Raw genomic sequence first — 18,820 nt, 5'->3', positions numbered from 1 at the left:
CATTACATCTAGCAATGCAGCTTTACATTTTCTGTGAAGGGTGTGTGGGGGTAGAAGGGGGGGTGGGGGAGGCGAGACCCGTACCCAATATAATAATAGCTTAAGAAACATAAGCCGACCAATTCCCTGATATTTTAATTTCAGCTGTAACATCAGGGTTGCTGTACCTTTCGGCAATCTTAGTGCTTTTTCCAGAAACTTGGAGAAGGAAGGGCATTTTTGATAGCCAATAAGTTATTGCTGGTCTAGCTTGCAGCTCATATACCTTAAGCGTCGGTCCGACAGAACGTTGGCCATGGTCTCTAGCAAAGGTGATAGTGGTCACTCCGTAACTGGATAATACAAGGTAACTTTAATTCTGAGGCCCAGGAAATTGTACGAGGATAATTGCTGTATGTATGTGCCTTCAACATCTATGGACAATTTAGGAGGTTTTTCCCCAGAGGTGAGATGATTGCTGTTTCTGTTTTCTCCTTATTCATTGTAAACTCACTGTCTGTGCAGAATGTGTTTAGTTGTATAAAACCTCACGGAGTGAGAGATAACAAAACTGCCTCACCTGCAAACAAAAGCAATGGGTGCATAGCTGGCCCCAGCCTCGTGGCGTCTGTTGGTGTCATGGTCCACTACCTCATTTATATAGATGCAAAAAAGCAATAAGGCTAAAACACATCCCTGGAGTACGCACCTTTGAACATTGAAGAGGGCAGTTACATCACCACCAATCCCCAACCAACAACTGCTTTGTTGTTCGTGTAAAATGCCCTCAGGGCCAAGAAAGGAGGCAGCCTAAGTCAGATTTCCTCAAGGGTTCCCATGGCTTCCCTCACAGAACTGCGTTAAAAGCTGTTTTTAGATCAATAAACACAGCATACAACCTCATTTTCTGCAGAGCTACATATTTCTGAATTAGTACATATGACCTAAAGCCCTAATCAATGGTGCTTGTTTTCTGGCAAAGTCCCACCTCCAAGTGCGTAATAACATTGTGTAGGTCACCCAATTCTCTAAGCTAATGAGCAGAAGCATTGCGTAAATCTTGCCAGCAAAATCCAATAACAACTTTGAGCTTAAGCTGCTTTGATCATTTCTACCACCTTTTTTTTAAATAAATGAGAGCATTTCCCCCAGTGCCCAAGATTCTGGTACAGTGGGTGAGGCTGCCACTACAGTAATCAATTTTTGGAAGGAAAGTGCCCATAGAGCAGGTTCGTTTTAAAAGGTTCTGCCAGCAATTTGTCCCGACCTGCAGCCTTATTATTTTCTTGGACTAATAGAGTTCTATTTATCTCTCCAATCTGTGGACGCACTATTAATAACAATGCCATTTGGATCCTGGATAAAGGGCTGTCTATATTCGTGATAGAGTTCTTCAAAATGCTCCATTAACTTTTTCCCAATTATTTGTTTATTTAGTTATTTATTTTTCAATTTGATTAAGGGCACATTACCCAGGGGCATCTAGGCCTTGCAGACCCAGGAACTTAGGGGTCTCCTTGTTTATGCGTACTGTAATTAATGTCATAAATGTAACATTATACCCTTTATTAATTGCACGCAGGGGGGCTTGCCACTTCCCTTGAGCACAGCTCAAATTTGATATACACTGATTTCACCCATTTTTCTTTTGTTACCTTAGATAGGAGATGTATTTTAGCAACTTTGCATTCGTTAATGAACAATAGGGTCGTTTTTATGGTATTCTCTTTCTTGGGCTGAGTAACCGAGGATTTTATTTCAACCACAATGTTTCAAACAATATTACCACATCGATATTGGAGTTCTACTGTCTAATAAAATACTTCCTAGGAAGGGAAGAGCTGCCCTCTAAATTTGTCTCAATGTGTTCCTTTTCTCGATGGTTTCCCATCTTGTTGCTATTTTTGAGCAGGGATGTCATTTCATCAAAATGCCAGGGGTAGTGGAAGTGACATCACACTACCTTTGACCTCTGATGACATCACAGGAAGTAATTTGACCCCACCCCAAAGTGATATCGCGGGAAGTGATGGAACACAACCTTTCACTCGTTGACAAAACAAGAAGTGGCATCACATAGCATTGTACACTAGGAAAATATGGTTACGATATCACTATATTACTGTGATGTACATTTCATACCTGAATGGATCGCCATATGTATCGTTAAGATCAGTGTATATAGGCCCATATTACCAAATTACTGTGATTGCAAGCAGACGTCTATGACCAAATGATAATGATGTGTTATTATATAGCACTTACGCTTAAGCGCTTTACATAGAAGACATATACACCCAGTATCACCCAACCTGTGTTGGTACCCATTTATCGACCTCAGAAGGATGAAAGGCTGGGTTGAGGCGTTTGAGAACAGACTAAATCAGTGACTGAAGTGTGCCTGAAAAAACCTTTATTGAGTCTAGCAATTATTGTATAGAATTCCAGAAAGACACATTTTTTCTTATCTAGGTTCAGTGCTGAAAGTGTTAGACTTGTGGCCCTCATTTTTTTATTTTTCTTCTTTTTTAAGGGGCCTGAACAAGAAAGCCAGCCACTCCAGAATTAAAGAGCGACATGGTGCTGGCCACAGCCCAGGAACTTGCATTGGAAAAAAGAAAAAAAAAATGTTTCTAGAGGTTGCATGGGAGACCTCAGAGGTCGCAAGGGAGACCTCAGGGGTCGCACTTGCGACCTCTGGCGACCCCCAAATGACGTCCCTGTTTTTGAGTGGTCACTTATTTCAACTGGGCAGTTATCCTCACTCTGTTTGTGTACATTGGGCCTCATTCTGAGTGCGGCGGTAAGGATGCCGGTGCTGTTAACCCCCTACCGCCGCATTCTTAGGCTCCCTTAGCGGGTCCCACTAGGGCGGCTGGTTTTACCAGCCGCCCTTAGCGGGACCCGGTATTAGCTCCTTCCCCATTGGGGGCTCGAATGGGAATGGGGAATGGTTTTCGGAATGGGGACTTACTGGGTCCGCAAAGGTCGGAATGTCCCGGTAAGACCCATTCCGACACCACGGACCCAGACACGGGTTTGGAGGCAGCCATGGTGCTATTAGCACCATGGCTGCCTCCAAACTCGTAATGACCCCCATTGTCTTTTTGGATATTCAATGGGGCTGTAAGCTTTAGATAAAGTGGTTGAAACTCACTGTCAGTTCTGGGGATAACTGAACCATCATGGGCAAGGTCCATACAGCCAGGTTCTGAAGTATATAATCAATATAGCTTGTCATGTTGCCACTGACAAATGTTTTGGCTGTGGGGAGATCCCCGGCTAACCTTCCATTGCAGGCTCTCAGACCTATAGAGAGGCATGTTTCTGACATTGGAAAAGCCTTTGGATGTTGTCTCTTTGGGCAGAAAGATACAAGGGATATCCAAGACCTTGCCCCATGGTTTGTGGAAGGGATTCAAACTTGATATTGAGTTTGTATAATGTGGAAATCCTTCAGCCAGGTTTTCCTCCATTGTTCAACTGATGCATTTGTCTGTTTAGAGGTGGCATCACCCTCACCCTTGGAAACTTTATTATGCATGGTAAACATTAAGAAGCTTATACCATTTTCAAAGTGGAATTTTAATTCCTGTAGGTGAGGGGGAGCCTGAGGTGGTATTGATTATTGTAGCATGGTTTAAAGAATCACCCATAGGGAGAGTTCACCACTTGGTATTTCCCCCTTCCTTGTACAGCATGTATAGAATAGAGAGTGTACCTTTGGATAGTGTTCTCAGCTGTCATCCAAGTTCCCCGGAGAGAGATGATATTGTATTGCCTGATAAATTGGCACCAAGTATCATCTTCAAGGCTTTTTCCACCCTGCAATATTCCAGCAGAAGATGTGGAATTCGGGTGGGTGGGACTGGGAGTGTGGGTATTAGAGTTGGAAGTGGGCTAGCTGGCCCACTCCCCATTGATAGTCAAACCACCTCCTCTAGCCCTTTATCAGTGCTACCTACATCACCAGACGTCTCTATTCCAAACACTACCGTGGTATCACAAGAGAGCAGGGGTTTATTGGAAGTTGGTGCTATACACTGAGTACAGCTTGGTCAGAGATCTTCTCGAGTCCTACCATCTATTTGTATAAATGGGGTGAGGGGTTGGTCTCAGCTCTATCAATACTCCCTCAGTCAGAAATGATCTAAATTTGATTAATAGGAAACCTTCCGCTAAATGCTTGTACAATAATTCATAAAAGATATGATCATTATTGTCGAGGCCCTCTACATGATGCCTAGTACATCTGAGTGGATAATCTGCACAACATTCTCTTGAGTGATTTATCCAATAGATACATGTATTGTTTAATGAATTGGGGTACTCTTTAGAACCTGTGATTAGTCTAGATCTTTCACACCATAAGATTCCGTTTATAAAGGACTATTATTTGTGGTGAGTTTCTGTAGTGCCACGGGGCCATACACCCTATGGAACAATCAGTGGCCCTTTCCCAAAGTTACATTCTTAGAGTAAATTGACAGAGTGCGATTAGCAATACCTCCCCTGTATGAATAGTTACCTGGTGCCATTCTTTTGCTGTCTATAAACATATTGATAGCTTGTTTAACATATCTAGCTATATTTTTTAAAGGTCTTGCGGTTTGGCCCAAAATCTGAATACTGGGCATATTCCCCACATTTGTCAGGTGATTATTGGTTCTAAGAAAGTTGAACCTTAGTGGCCTTAGTGGGTACAGAATTATTTTTGCTGGAAATTGTATCATCAAGATGCAGACAATAGGGTCTAATTTTCTTTAGTTGAAGTTCACTTCTAACTGATTCTATGGCCTTCTGCAAGCGATCCAGCCCAGTGCTCAGGGCCAAAACTCTCTCTGAGAGTTTGATGGAGTTATTGCAGTACTTATGAAGGGCATCCTGATGTTGTGTCGGACAACAATAGATTCTGGGGAATGTTGGGGTATTTTGTGGTATTTTGGTGAGCCCCAAATACATAGGACTGCCTGTTGTTATTATTATATTGGGATCATAAGCGGTAAGCCAAAAAACTCGACCTGGTGCACACTAGAGCACACTTTCATTATCATGTGGTAATTGGCATCTTTTTGGTTTGTTTCTCAGAATACACTTACCGGGACACCTTAATATTAGCATCTATGTAGCCAGCCCTTAGGATATAAGCCCATTCACAGTGACCTGTGTTACCTTTCATTTTGCCACATGTGGTAAAATTAAAATACCACAACAGCTTCACACCTGTCTGTATGCTATCGCAAATAACTGGGACACATGATAAACAGACAGATGCTCACTTACTTCTTTATTGTTTGTGCTTTATTAGTAATTAAGATTGATGAAAACTACAAACAAATATGTGCAATGTACTGAGTTTTCAAATGACGTTCCATGTGATTCAAAAATGCAAATGAAAATAGCCACAAACACATTTAATTTGCAAAGCTTCCCCCACAGTGAATATCTTTTTCTCCCAATGGGCTTCAAACATCCTTTTTTGCGATAGATGTCCAGAGCACTGCTACTCTGACCTTGAAGTTTATCACTAGTCTTGGCAGCTTATAAACCTTCTGTTATATCTTAAGCTTGCTACTTGGCAGTGAAGAACACATGTAAAATAACTACCCATATTTGTAAATGTGAAGTTTGTCAGCCTTTGACTGCCTGTAAAATGCACTCACACACCACAGATCACACACCTCATTTGGACTTGTGAACTCACCAAAAACACACTTGGTTCTGTGTGCACTAGAGCTGCAAGCAGGAATTTTCTCTCTCTCCCTCATTGCCTTGACAGCTCTCACTGGACAGTTTGTTTATCTGCTTTTCTCTCCTTGAAGCATGAACAAACTCAGCAAAGTCTTCCGAGCCAGCCTGCCTGTACTGTCAGCAAAGGCAGCATGCTCCGAGAGCCCTGGAAGAAAGACAACCCCTTTCACTTCACTGCACATCCCTTTAAACCCCCCTCTGACATCTACCCATGAAATGTATGTGCACCTACAGAAAATGCAAGACATTGCCTGCCCCAGACTCTGATATCATGTGCAAATCAGACACTAACCCCCAGAGCCAACCCTCTAGAAAGTTCCAGAAAACATGAGTTCAGCCTGCACCTTTGGACTGAGATTCAGGCAGCAAACGGATGAAAAAGAGTTACATTTCTCTGCACTGGTTTCCTTAACCAAAAGTGTTAAACAATAAGCTTGGCTTGAACAAAATGAAGTTCACATTCCTCAGCTCACATCTTATCACGTATTCACTGCAAAAAGGAATTAAATTCTTCACGTTTATTTTCCAAGCATATTGCACAACCTATTCTGGTACAATGTCATAAAATGAGCCAGCTAGTACCATAGTTTGCACAAACATTTTGCCCCAAAGTGCTATGGACTGAGCTGCCTTGAACATTAGTAAGGGGATAGGCTAGTAGGTTAAGTGTTAGCCAGTAAGTAAATTGTTAGTCTTATGCTTCATTGCAACTCAATCCATGTGGTGCTACCTGATCACATCAGCTACTATGCAATGCCGAGTTCACCCCCCCTTTTAAAGTGTATGTTTTTATGTACTCACAGTACTGACTCACAAACAGATTCACATCAGAGTCTCACCTCTTGGTGTCAGAGTCTGATTTTGCTAACATTCTTCCCTGCTAAAATTCAGAGCCCCATTTTCCATACAGCATCCCTAGTGGAGGGGAGATTTGGGATCAATATGAATGGTTTATCTCTTCTCTAGAATGTCTTGAGTTCATTATGAATGCTGTAGGGTTGCCATGTTCCCTCCTTCTGCGTTTTGAGGGCTTTTATGCACATTCTTAACCAATGCAGGTTCACCAGTGGTGAGATCAGTACATTGTGATAGCACATCAAATCTTTTTAACACTGGAATGCTTGCTGCATGGATTACAGCATCTGACCTGTCTTCTGGAGCTTCTTCAGGCCAGACATTGGGTCTATGGTCCTGGATTTTGTTGTCCTGGTCTTTTCCTGACCTGTTGTTAGAGCAACTGGTATCTGGAAGGCTCTTTCCCCTATTTGTTCCAGAGCCTTTTGAACTTCATATTCAACCAAAGAGTCATCTTCTGATGAATTGGGCACCCTTGGTTAAATGTGAGTAGGCATTTCCTCTAGCACGATTGAAGGGGCTGCAGATACAGCTGTTGTGCCATTTCCCTTTACAGTGATGCTCGGTTCACAATCCATTGCACAGTTAGAAAGGGCTGGTCTTTTGGTGTTCGCTGGGCCATCAATAGAGTACATATGAGACTCTATTTCATTGATTATGAGGTTAGCCTCATTAATAGGTTTATCACTTAGGATTAATATGTTGGGGGGTTTATTAGCTATTAGAGTATGCACAGTTCATATTTAGCCATTATAAAACTAGGCACTGTGAAGAAGGAGTGATAGTTCAAATGTTAAGAATAGGGTAAAATCAATCCAAAGAAGTAATAAAAAAAGAATACTACAGTTATGAGAGACTTTTTTTAATGGTGCTGCATGTTGACCAAGTTAACTTTTTCTTCCTTAGATGAGACACCCATGGTATAGGGCCTCATTACATGGACGGCGGTGGACCAAGGTGCTATTAGCACCTTGGTCCATGCCGGTAAAATACCGGCACCACCTTGGAGGAAAGGGGAATTACCGCCCTATTCTAAGGTTGGTGGGGCGGTAATTCCCTCTTCCCCCATTGCCCTTCCCCATTCCCATTTTTGCCCCATAGGGCATAATGGGAATGGGGAAGGTGCTAATTACGGCACCGCAAATTGCGGTACCGTAATTAGCTCCCTGGTCCCTTTGCGGGTTGGTTTTTAACGCCTGCAAAAAGCAGACGTTAAAGTCTCCAACCCGCAAAGGGACCTCGTAGTAAGGCGGTAAGGGTTAACGGTTACCGGTACCATTAACGGTGACCGTTAACCCTTACCGCCATCCGTTTAATGAGGCCCATACTTTAGATATGGAGTACAATGGGCACACATATATCCTCTCTCCATCTTTAGCCCAGGTGGGGTTAACTCCATGTGCATTCCCAGGTGTTCAGTTGTTTACTTAGTACAAAAGGAGTTTGCATAAAAGCACTTGTCCTGACAACAGCAAAATAGGCTCAATTCATAGATTGACAGTACTGTTGTTAGATAGTATGTGTTAGCCGGTGCAGTGAGAGGGACAGAAAAAGAGGGAGGGAGAAATATTCCTTTGCCTTGTTCATATTTTACAAGCTTGTGCAACCTCTCCATTTTAGGTTGCCAATAAAGGATCAAAGCACTGGTCTGCTATCATCCTTCTTCCAACCTGAGTACCTTGACAGCACTTCCTGGTGCTTCATCGCAGCATGCTGTCTTTAAATATGTGCACAAGTAATGGTAATTGCATCTCCTCCTGAAGATCATTGGTAGGTTCCCCCACTGCATGTCACTGCCTTGGCTGTGCTGCCTTGTGAAGCCTTGTTATGTCTTATCCATCTCACCAGGAAGACACACTTTCAAAAGCTAAGGTTACCACTCAGAAGAACCATCTGCATGTTATCTCATCTGCCTTCCCCAAGGATTTTTCAGTCCACCCTGGGCAGGCAAGCAGTGGGCCCCCCTGCACCAGCCCATTGGACCCACACAGACAACAGAGTGTGGGGAGTGTAGAAGTGTAGCACTATATCAATGCAGGAACAACGCAAACACAGTGCACTGGGGGCTTACCACAGTCTTGGGCAGGAGCAGCTCTTGGCTCACCTCCATCACCAGGTTCTGGGCTTTATGTGCCATTCGTTAAGGAGCATGCTGTGGTCTCCTCCACACTGCTCACAACCAGGACTCAAGCCATCAGCAGGGACGCTCCACACTGCTCACCACCAGGACTCACACTATCAGCCCTAACCACAGGCCCAGCTCTAGCTCTGCCATATTCACCAAACTCTGATGAGCTCAAAACACCTTGCTCTGGGGAGATGGATGGGGAGATGGACGAGGATAGGACCCAACGATGTGTCGCAGCGATCAGCCATCAAGCTGCACCCTCTAAGGCATGCTTCTGAGAGCTTCTTCCCTCCCTCATCTCACTCATTCCCATAGCTTCAGTGCACCCATTAGGGATTTCATATTAACTCTGGAACCAAGCAGTAATATCACAGTACAGGTTCCATTGATATCCCCCAGCCAGTTCATCAAAGTCAGTCGGAGAAATGTATCCCTGATCTCCAAAGGTAGGAAAGAGACTGCATAAACTTTGTTTTGAGGAGTGCATCCGAATCTCCATCAAACAGCATGGACAGTTTCATCACTGAAGCCTGTTTTAATTGTGAGCAGGTCAAGAAGGGTCTAATTGTGGCCAGTCGTTGGCAAACTGTGAAAGATAGAATCATTTGTGATTTGGTTAAATGTGAGACCATGTTGGATTTTTCAGCCTGGGTCAACACTATTGATGCCATAATTCCCAGCCAGAAAGGATGGCAAGAGAGTGTCAAACAGACTCTTTGTGACTTCTTTATCTGTTAGTAAGGCAGAGGCCTACTGCCAAACTGACACTGACCCTTTAGGAATTTGGTGAATGAAGCCTATTTCACAGAGTGCAACTATCTCGTCTGACCCCATCACCCAAGTCTGCACTGTGAGGGGACGTTGTCCAAATCTATCAGTATCTAGGCGTGTGAAGATTGATCTAACTTGTCAGCCATTGAGCAAAGATATACATGTTAGAAAGGCTTCTATGTCAGTGATTGCAGACTTATATACGAAAGGGCTGGTAGAGGACAAACAAATATGATTTTTGTGAATGGAAATAATGTAAAGGGACCCAAGACAAGAGAGGCCCTGTGGAATAAAGACCTGGATTAATATGTTCAAAAGTGTGAGGCAGCTGTATCAGAACCCAAGATCTTACATTTCTCCTCAGAGTTCAAATTAAAGAATGGACATCAGAGAAGAGCACAGACTGTATTGTTATTGGATGTGGCTGTCACAATATTACACTCTTTGTTAACCATTGTAACTCACTAGGAAACTTGTCTTCTTCCACATGTCTAGGTGATAGGTTTTCTTTTGTTCTGTTTTTGCTGTTTTTGTGTTTGCGTTGTCATTATCAAGGCACTCCCATACCCCAAGGATTTTGCTTTCACGTCATAAAAAAAGGATATGTTGCTCCAAAATTGACATTTGGCAGATGGGAAAATTAAATCGGTTTGGTTAGACTCTCAAGTGGACAACCAGTACTGCCAAGTGGTGCAGCTGGCTCGATTCATGCAGATTAGACTAGGTGTGAGTTACTCCTTCATACTCTTGGATTGACACCCCCTCACTCTCTTCCAGTTCCTGAAGATACTATCTTCGGCATTGGCAGTTACTGTCTTAGGGGTTAACAAAAAGGTTTGCACAATACTCATTTGAAATAGGGCCTGTGAAAAAATTAGCCATGATCTGTTTTCCCTGAGCAGGTCATACAAAGGTTTGGGTGATGGAAATCAGATAGTTACAATTAACCACTCAGATATCATATGAAAACCAGCATTGGAAAGTTACGATATCTGCACAAGTGATTAGAATTTAGGAGGAGCAATCTAGTTAGATTGTTAAACTGGTATGGAACTTTTAAGTAATGATCATTCTTAACAATATGGCAGCAGTATAATGTTATTTCATTAAACTGACGCCCTGTTGAAATAGTTGAAATGGAAGAATGCTTCTTTTATTCATCCACAGAAAACATTTACGCTTGACTGATTAGATACTCTTGTATTGTTATAGCAGTGCAGCAAACCCATAAGGGTCTGGGTGATACTTTCTTGGTTTCCAAGAGCATGATCCAGCAAGGTTAGGTACAAACAATTTCACTTGCCACATGGCAGTGCCATTGACTAGTGAAACATGTAAGGAAGTGTGTGCTGTGCAAATGTGAATAACTGTTGGGGCTAGTGACTTTATGCCTGGGTAGTAGCTTGCAACTAGAAATGTTTTACCTCTGGGAAATGCCAGGCATAAATGGCACTCCTTATTTAGGGCAATAGAAAAAGTAGTTGTACTTAGATTAGGAGGCAATAGCATATTAGTCTGGGCAGAGTCACACGTTCTCCAGAAAATGATAGATATGTTAATGGCACTGGCCACTCATGTGGTGAAGACTAATAATATGGTCTGAATTCAAACCAAGTATCATTTGGAGGATAGCATGATTTGGGATATCAAACTCTCCTAGAATATGAAACTGGAGAAATATGCTGGGAATTAAGGGCTTGGTTTTGTTAGGCAAAGCAAGTCCTTGCTGTGGAGGGTTCACCTCTCTAAGGAGGGTTGTGACCAATTCTACTCAACATATGTTGGATCGTTAGAGGGGTTGGTTGAACATAAGTGGGGAAATGTGCAGGTTGGGGGCCTCTTAGTCATCGAGTTACAGGTTGATCCCAATACTTTGATATCAGATACAGCAAAAGAGGGGTTCTGCATTAACATACCTTGTGGCCACTACAGAGCCATGATGGCTGGCCTAAGGAGGAATGTGATTCCACTCACACCTAGAGGGAATGGCTGTCAAAAGGCACTGACTGACGAATGGGTCTAACCAGGTCATCAAAAGAATTTGGCCTAGAAGTTATACATCCATAAGAAACCTTTGACTGGCAACACATTTCCCCAGAAGTGAAACACTTTCACCCAGAACTAACTGAAATGTCAGTGCAGATAATGAACTTTATTAGATTTGCAGTAACAGTGCTGACTATTTATGGATCAACTATAAACTAACGCTAGATGAATTTCTTACAACTGTCACACTTTCAATTCTCCCATCACAACTCTTTATTGCCTCTTGTATGTACCATAGCAGGGGGTAGGCACTCTTGGGTTCTCTCAGCTTGTGTAATTGGGCTCAAATTGGCTCCTGAAAAGGTGGGCAGACCTCTCTGATAACTATCCATTCATTGTGTTTCCTTTACTTTTCCACAGTGTCAAAAGTCAATATGTTGCACCATTTTGTATAAACTTGATTTGTAGAACAGATTGTTTACTGGGATCCTGACCCCCAAATATTTCCAGGTGCTTCATAGGAAATTCTAAATAGGACAAGTCCTTTTTGACACCGTCAGATGGGTTACGTCTTCCCTTGGTCATGGGAATGAGACTTTTGTCTTCCTATTGTGGAATACCAACCAGAGCGAATTGGTGGAAATCGAATCCCAACCCCTCATCATTCCTTATCTTTGGGTTTACCTCCCTTTGACCCTTCTCTTTTGCTGCCCTCCCTCTTTAGAGACATACTTCTACTTGTTAACAATTTTTGTATAATACATCTATAGATATAATGATCTGGCTGTTATGATTATTATGTAGGATGTTTTAATTGGACGACATCTAGTTTGGGGGAATTTTTCACTCACCCTAAATCAGACGTGCACAATTTGTATTTTTTTCATAAAGTTATTTTTATGAATGTGGGACCCCCAATTTAACAGTATTGATTCCCTACAGCATCCTTCTGTTGTTGGAACAAGAGACACACAGGATTGCACTGATGCTCTATTTAATAATAAAATATAAATCATTGAATCAATTTAAATATAAAGAAATTATACATCTATGAACTTCAAATGTCAATGGTGAAAAATGATCAATACACTAGTCTCATCACTTTTCTATATTACAGTCACTTGAATAGACTTTTATAAACACACTCATCACCATATGTGCTTTTTGTTTGCCCATGGATTAAAAAGTGCATGAGGGTCCAGGATAAGGATAAACCTGGTTAGATGGGCACGTAGGTTGTACCTATTATTCAATCATGTCGGTACCTCTGGCGTCATACCAGCGACATGGAGAGAAAGACAAATTTTGCCAGTACACAAAAAAGGCCCGATGAATCTCCCTGCCAATTATCGCATGTTGGCGATGATTGATGTCCCTTCCAAAATACTGGCTAAGATACTACTAACTGAATTAAATATCTGGATCGATACACATAAGATACTCCCCGCAAACCAGATGGGCTTCATCAAACATTCTAACACGGCATATAATCTATTGATACTGACAACCTCAATAGAATACACTTGGGAACTAAGAAATGCAAAGTTTACGCTGCATTTATAGACTTTTCTGCTGGTTTGACACTATTCTAAGAGGGCGGCTATGGAGAAAACCTAAAGATTGGAACATACCAAGTGGTCTACTGAAGATGTTAATACTGTTTTACACTGATATCTCAATCAGAATCAGGTTAGATGGGGAAGGCAGACTATCAGCACCATTTAAAACTAAATATGGAGTAAAGCAGGGCTGTGTGGTAGCGGCAACTCTTTTCAACCTCTATCTGTCAGATATGGGGTTGGAATTTATATCATCAGTGTTATGTCCTGTGAAGGTCAGATGCTATTCCCAAAGCTGGCTAGCATACGCCAATGATTTGGTTTTAATTGATCACACCCCCCAAGGCCTTCAGAAATTGGTGGAAGGGGGCGCTGTTGAGCAGCCAAGCAAGATGGCCGCTTAGCTTTGGAGCTCCGTTGTAGAACACCTGAATCCTTGTCACATCAGCGCTAATCCTGATTGCCCGCTGCAGCCACTGCCACAATCTTTCTACCGGCATCATCCTCTACCCGCACCTCTGTTTTTGGGCTGAATCGGCACCCGGGACCTGCACTTCTGACATCTGAGGTCCCTTCGCGGCCTCCAGCGACTACTCGAGGCCGCCGGCCCCGCCGCCGACGGGTGGTGCTATGGCTCCAGACCCTCCCGCGCGGCTGTCCGTGGCCGCCTGCGGTGCCTCCTCGCTGCTGTGCCTGGCCCCCTTGTGCCACCCGGGGGTCAGCACCCCGGAGCTTCCTTCTACCTGCTTCGGCCACACCGCGAGGAGCTGCGGCTCCTGATCCTCCTGCGCTGCTGCCTGCGGCCGCCTTTGGTGCCTCCTCGCTGTTCTACCTGACCTCCTTGCTGATGCCCGGGAGGTCTCCTGGCTGCCGCGGGCTTGCGGCGCATGGGTGGGCCCCGTGTGCCGTGACTGGGCTGTAGCCCGCTACCTCCGCAGGCGAGTGTGGACCTCTCGCCCGCTCCTGAAACAGAGGGGGCCTGCTGGCTGTGGTGCCCACGGCTGCCTGGGCTGGCTGGTCGGGCCGTCCAGTGTGCGGGCGGTAACTCCCCTGTGGAGGGGGGAGGCCCACGAACCCATCTTGAAGACACCATCGCTGGGACTTCCTTCACTGTCCTTCTCCCCTCGATCAAGAGGATCACGCCGTCGGACTGCGGGCGGCTGTGGGCCTGTGCCCATTGACCTCCAGACGGCAGGCAGGTCTAGCCACTCCAAACGCTGCAAGGTGGGTGCTGGGGGCTCCGTTGTATCCTCCCTGCTCCCTCCAGGTGCGGTCCCCTGCTTCCCCTGGCCGCTTGTATTCTTGGTGCCTTCTCCTCCTGCTGTTGGGCTGCCTGCACGGGTGCCCGGCCCGCACCTGCCTTTTTTTTTTCCCCACAAAGCGTGGCTCCCGCATCCTGCCTCGCCACCGGCGCTGCGGCCTACCTAGTAGTGGTGGTCGTGCGCCCATTTCCTTGCCCTTGCCACATCTCGCTCCGGAACTCATTGGTCCGTGGCCACTATAGCGGTCTGACACACCTCAGGGTGCCATTGTGAGGGGAGGTGCCCCACTCACCCAACTGTCCGATTGATTGCGGTGCCATTCCCTGGGTGGTGTGTGGTCCCCGCGCCGACTGGTTGCCATCTCAAAGCTCTGGGCCTTGGCCTATTTTGGTGAGCCAACACTCACACGGGACACGCGGGGGCCCCTCAGCTCCTTCAATCGGTGAGGCCTCCGCTCCCCACGAGACCCGCACTGTTCTGGACCATGCATACCACCTGCTAGCCTACATCATCTCTGCTGTCACGCCGAAATCTGCCTTCCCCACCCTGTCAGCGTACTATCAGCACCCTTGGGCCTACAATATCTGCGATCGGTGGCTGCAGCCCTGCCTTCATCTTCCCCTGCGGATCCTCGGCCGCTGCCCGCCTCTAATTCTGCCAGATCTGTTAGGGGCTCCCCACCATTATAATGTCCAACAGAGCGCGGGGTGCTAACAAAGTGGGCACTACGGACAAATTTGCCAATGCGGCCCCCCGGGCAGATCCTGCGTCCTCCTCTGCGACACAGGAGAACAGCGAGACATTGCGGGATCCCCCGCAACCGGACCTAACCACCATGATGGAGTCCATGGCAAAAAACTTTGCATCCTTCCATGAAAAGCTGGACGACATCAACGCTAATGTCGCCTCCCTACGTGCCCAAATTGACCAGCACGGGTCAAGGCTCACGGAGACGGAGCAACGGATTGGTACCAACGAAGATCACATTCATACCCTTCAGGCCACAGTTACAGAGCTCGTCCGTGACATGAAACAGGTCAAAGCCAAGAACGATGACTTCGAATCGAGGTCACATTTGCATTGTGGGGGTCCCTGAATCAGCACTCAAAGATTGCATGGAGCTCGCGGTTGAGAAACTCATCAAAGATCTCCTTGGTAACCCTGAGCTCTCACCATTCTTCACGGTTGAGAGAGCGCACCGCTCTCTGGCGCCCCGCCCTAAGCCGGGCGACTTCCCCAGGCCAATCATCACAAAATTACTGAGCTACAAAGACAGAGATCACATTCTCCGTTTGGCCAGAGAGAGAGGCGAGCTGAGGCTTGATTCCCAAATCATCAGAATTTTTCCTGACTTTTCAGTGGGGGTCCGGATGGAGCGACGCCAATTTAGCAGGGTGAAGAAGATGTTGAGAGATAGGAAAATTGAGTACTCTATGCTTTTCCCTGCTAGTCTGAAATTCATTCACTGCAACTAAAGTTATTTCTTTACGGTCCCGGATGAGGCCGTTAAGTTTATCAAAGCGCAGGTCCCTCTGGTGAATCCTCCAGAGGAACAAATGGACAACGATTGACCCTGTACTCCCTGGGCTCCTCCGCTGACCTCTGGTGGAAGAGGAGACTGTGACACTGTTCACCTGGGGCACTGTTGCTCGCCCCCTTGTTACCCCACTTGCTGGTTGGCCGTGGTCCCCTGGCGCCTTAGCTAGTACTTTGCACCCTGTGGGAGTTGTCTCCCTGCATTTCATGATGTTGTGGCCAGATCCCGTGCCTCCACTCCAGAAACTGGGCCGCACCGTCATGCACTGACCTGTGGTAGTTCCAATTTCATCCTTGCTATCCTAAAACCACAGTTATCCTTAATTTGTAACCTCTACTTTAATAGTCGAACAATGCTGGAAAATGTGAATGTTGTTATATGTCTAAAGTTTTAATATTGGTGGGCCAGACGGCAGCAACAGCCCCCACTGCAGCTGCAATGCCTTGTACGGCGGTGAGTTTGTGTTCGAGCCCCGTTTGGGCTACTTCTCAGGCGTAGCCGAGTTGGGGTTGGCACGCAGTTTGGTTTCAGGGTGGTTGCCTATACACTGCTAGTCATTACTGGGCGGTGAGGGTGGGGGGTGGGACAGTTGGGGTTTGTTTTCCACAAAATGGCGGGATGGTCCTGACTGGTGCGGCAGGGTGGCAGGCCTGCCTCGTCACAGCGCTCCGGTTCATATTCAAAGTGAGAATCCACATCTGGGATGTTCCTTAACTCTTTAGTATGGCTATTAGAGTATTGACGTGGAATGTACGGGGGTTGACCAATTTTACCAAATCTCATAGAATTACTGCATACGCAGAGAGGCATGGGGCCAAGATTCTCCTGTTGCAGGAGACACACGCTAAGAAACTCTTGTCATCAAACCTCACACAGGCCTAGGGCCCCAACAGGTACTATACTCAGTACTCCACTCAGTCCAGGGGAGTCCTCACTCTCATCCACAAATCAGTTGGGTTCATGCTCCACACATCCCACATTGATCCTGAAGGTAGATTTGCGATCCTGCACTGTACCTTAGCTAGCAAAGAATGCCTGCTTGTGAATTCGTATGCTCCCAATATTGATTCTCCTGACTTCATAGATACGGTATCTTCCATTCTCATGAAATATGTAGATGTCCCCATCATATGGGGCGGCGACATGAATCTCACACTTGATACGGCCCTAAACAGAACAAACACGGCCTGTAAACCTATAACCCGAGCGGCCAAGCGGCTGCTAACTCACATGGGCTCCTTGAATCTACACGATGCTTGGAGAACGCTACACCCCCAGGAGAGGGACTACACGTTTTATTCCACCGTACATGACAGTTCCTCGAGAATAGATCTATTCCTCCTGTCAGGTAGCCGGATGGGCAGGGTTTCTGATGTTAAGATCCTCGCGCGCACACTCTCCGACCACTCCCCCGTGCTACTTCAGATCCAGCTGGGTAATGCCTCTGGGGCTTGCCCCGCCTGGCGTTTCAAATCCGACGCTCTATCAGATATCGTCTTTAGGGCTGAGATACTAGCCGACATAAACCTGTTCTACGAAAATAACAATGTCTCTGATACGTCCGAGGGGACCCGTTGGGAGGCATTCAAAGTTTACATCAGGGGAATGTGTATCTCTAGAGAAGCAGGGGTCCTCAAGGCCATAAAGCAGGCCTTAAATCTCTCCGAAACCAAGCTTAAAACTTTAGAACAAGAGTATGCCTCCAAGCCAACACCTGCCACCCTAGCAAAGATTAGGATGGAACTGGAATTATTTGAAGCACATGCCCTTAGTGAAGTAAGATATTACACCCCCCCCGAAGATATGGCGAGGGGGACAGGCCGGGCAGGACCCTGGCCAGACTGGTCCGCTCCGAGGTAGGCAGGACTCGTATAGATAGTATTATCGATGAGAAGGGGGCGAGACACTGGTCAGACCAGGCTATCCTTGACACTTTCGCCAGTTTTTACGCCAACCTATACGGCCCCCAACCAGAGTATACGGCCCGTGACCTTGACGACCTACTAGAGTCCATCCCTATGACCTTGATCTCTCAAAGCACCAGGGAACTGCTTGATGCCCCATTTTCATTGGATGAGATAGTCCAGGTGATCTCAAATCTCCCTAAGGGCAAGGCCCCGGGTCCCGATGGACTCACATCTGAGTTCTATTAAGAGCATGTTGCCAAATTAGCGCCGATACTGCATGGAGTTTGGACTGAATCACTCCGTTTACACACCCTCCCCCCTCTTTAAGAGAAGCATTAATCACCGTCCTCCCCAAACCTGGGAAACCTCCAGACGAATGCGGTTCCTACAGGCCCCTGTCCCTCATTAATACTGACATGAAGATCTTTGCTAAAGTAATTGCCAATAGGTTCCTTCCATTCATGCCTCACTTAGTCCATGTCGACCAGAGCCGATTCGTCCCTGGCCGCTCTACGGCACTCAACATCCGGCATCTATTCAACGTACTGTCTAGAATTGATCCAAATGCGGATGCGGTGGCAGTCACATTAGTCGCCCAAAAGGCGTTCGACATGGTATCATGGCAATACTTATGGGCTGTCTAGGCGAAAATGGGAATATGGCCGAACATGATCTCCTTTATAAAACTGTTGTACACGGGACCATCGGCAAGGGTGCTAGTTAACTCCGTCCCCTCTTCCCCCTTTGAATTACACAGGGGTACCCGACAAGGCTGCCCATTCTCCCCCATCCTTTTTGCACTTGCCATTGATCCTATGGCCGATCATGTCAGAGATTGACATACTCATTAGGGCGTTCGGTTGCAGGGTACACCGGAAATCATTTAATTGTACGCGGATGACGTACTCCTCTACGTCAGACAACCCTCCACATACTTGGACCCTATCATTCGAGATATAACAAAAATTCGGGCTTCACCATAAACTACTCAAAATCCGAAATCTTCCCTCTCACTAAAACAACTCAACAACCGTCCTGCGAATTCCCCCTACGCTAGTCCCCGGCCTGGATCAGGTACCTCGTGG

Source organism: Ambystoma mexicanum, chromosome 4q, assembly GCF_040938575.1.
Source record: "Ambystoma mexicanum isolate Mex_15411 chromosome 4q, UKY_AmexF1_1, whole genome shotgun sequence".
NCBI lineage: Eukaryota > Metazoa > Chordata > Amphibia > Caudata > Ambystomatidae > Ambystoma > Ambystoma mexicanum.
The sequence above is the reverse complement of the archived record's forward strand: the minus strand, read 5'-3'. Positions refer to the sequence as shown.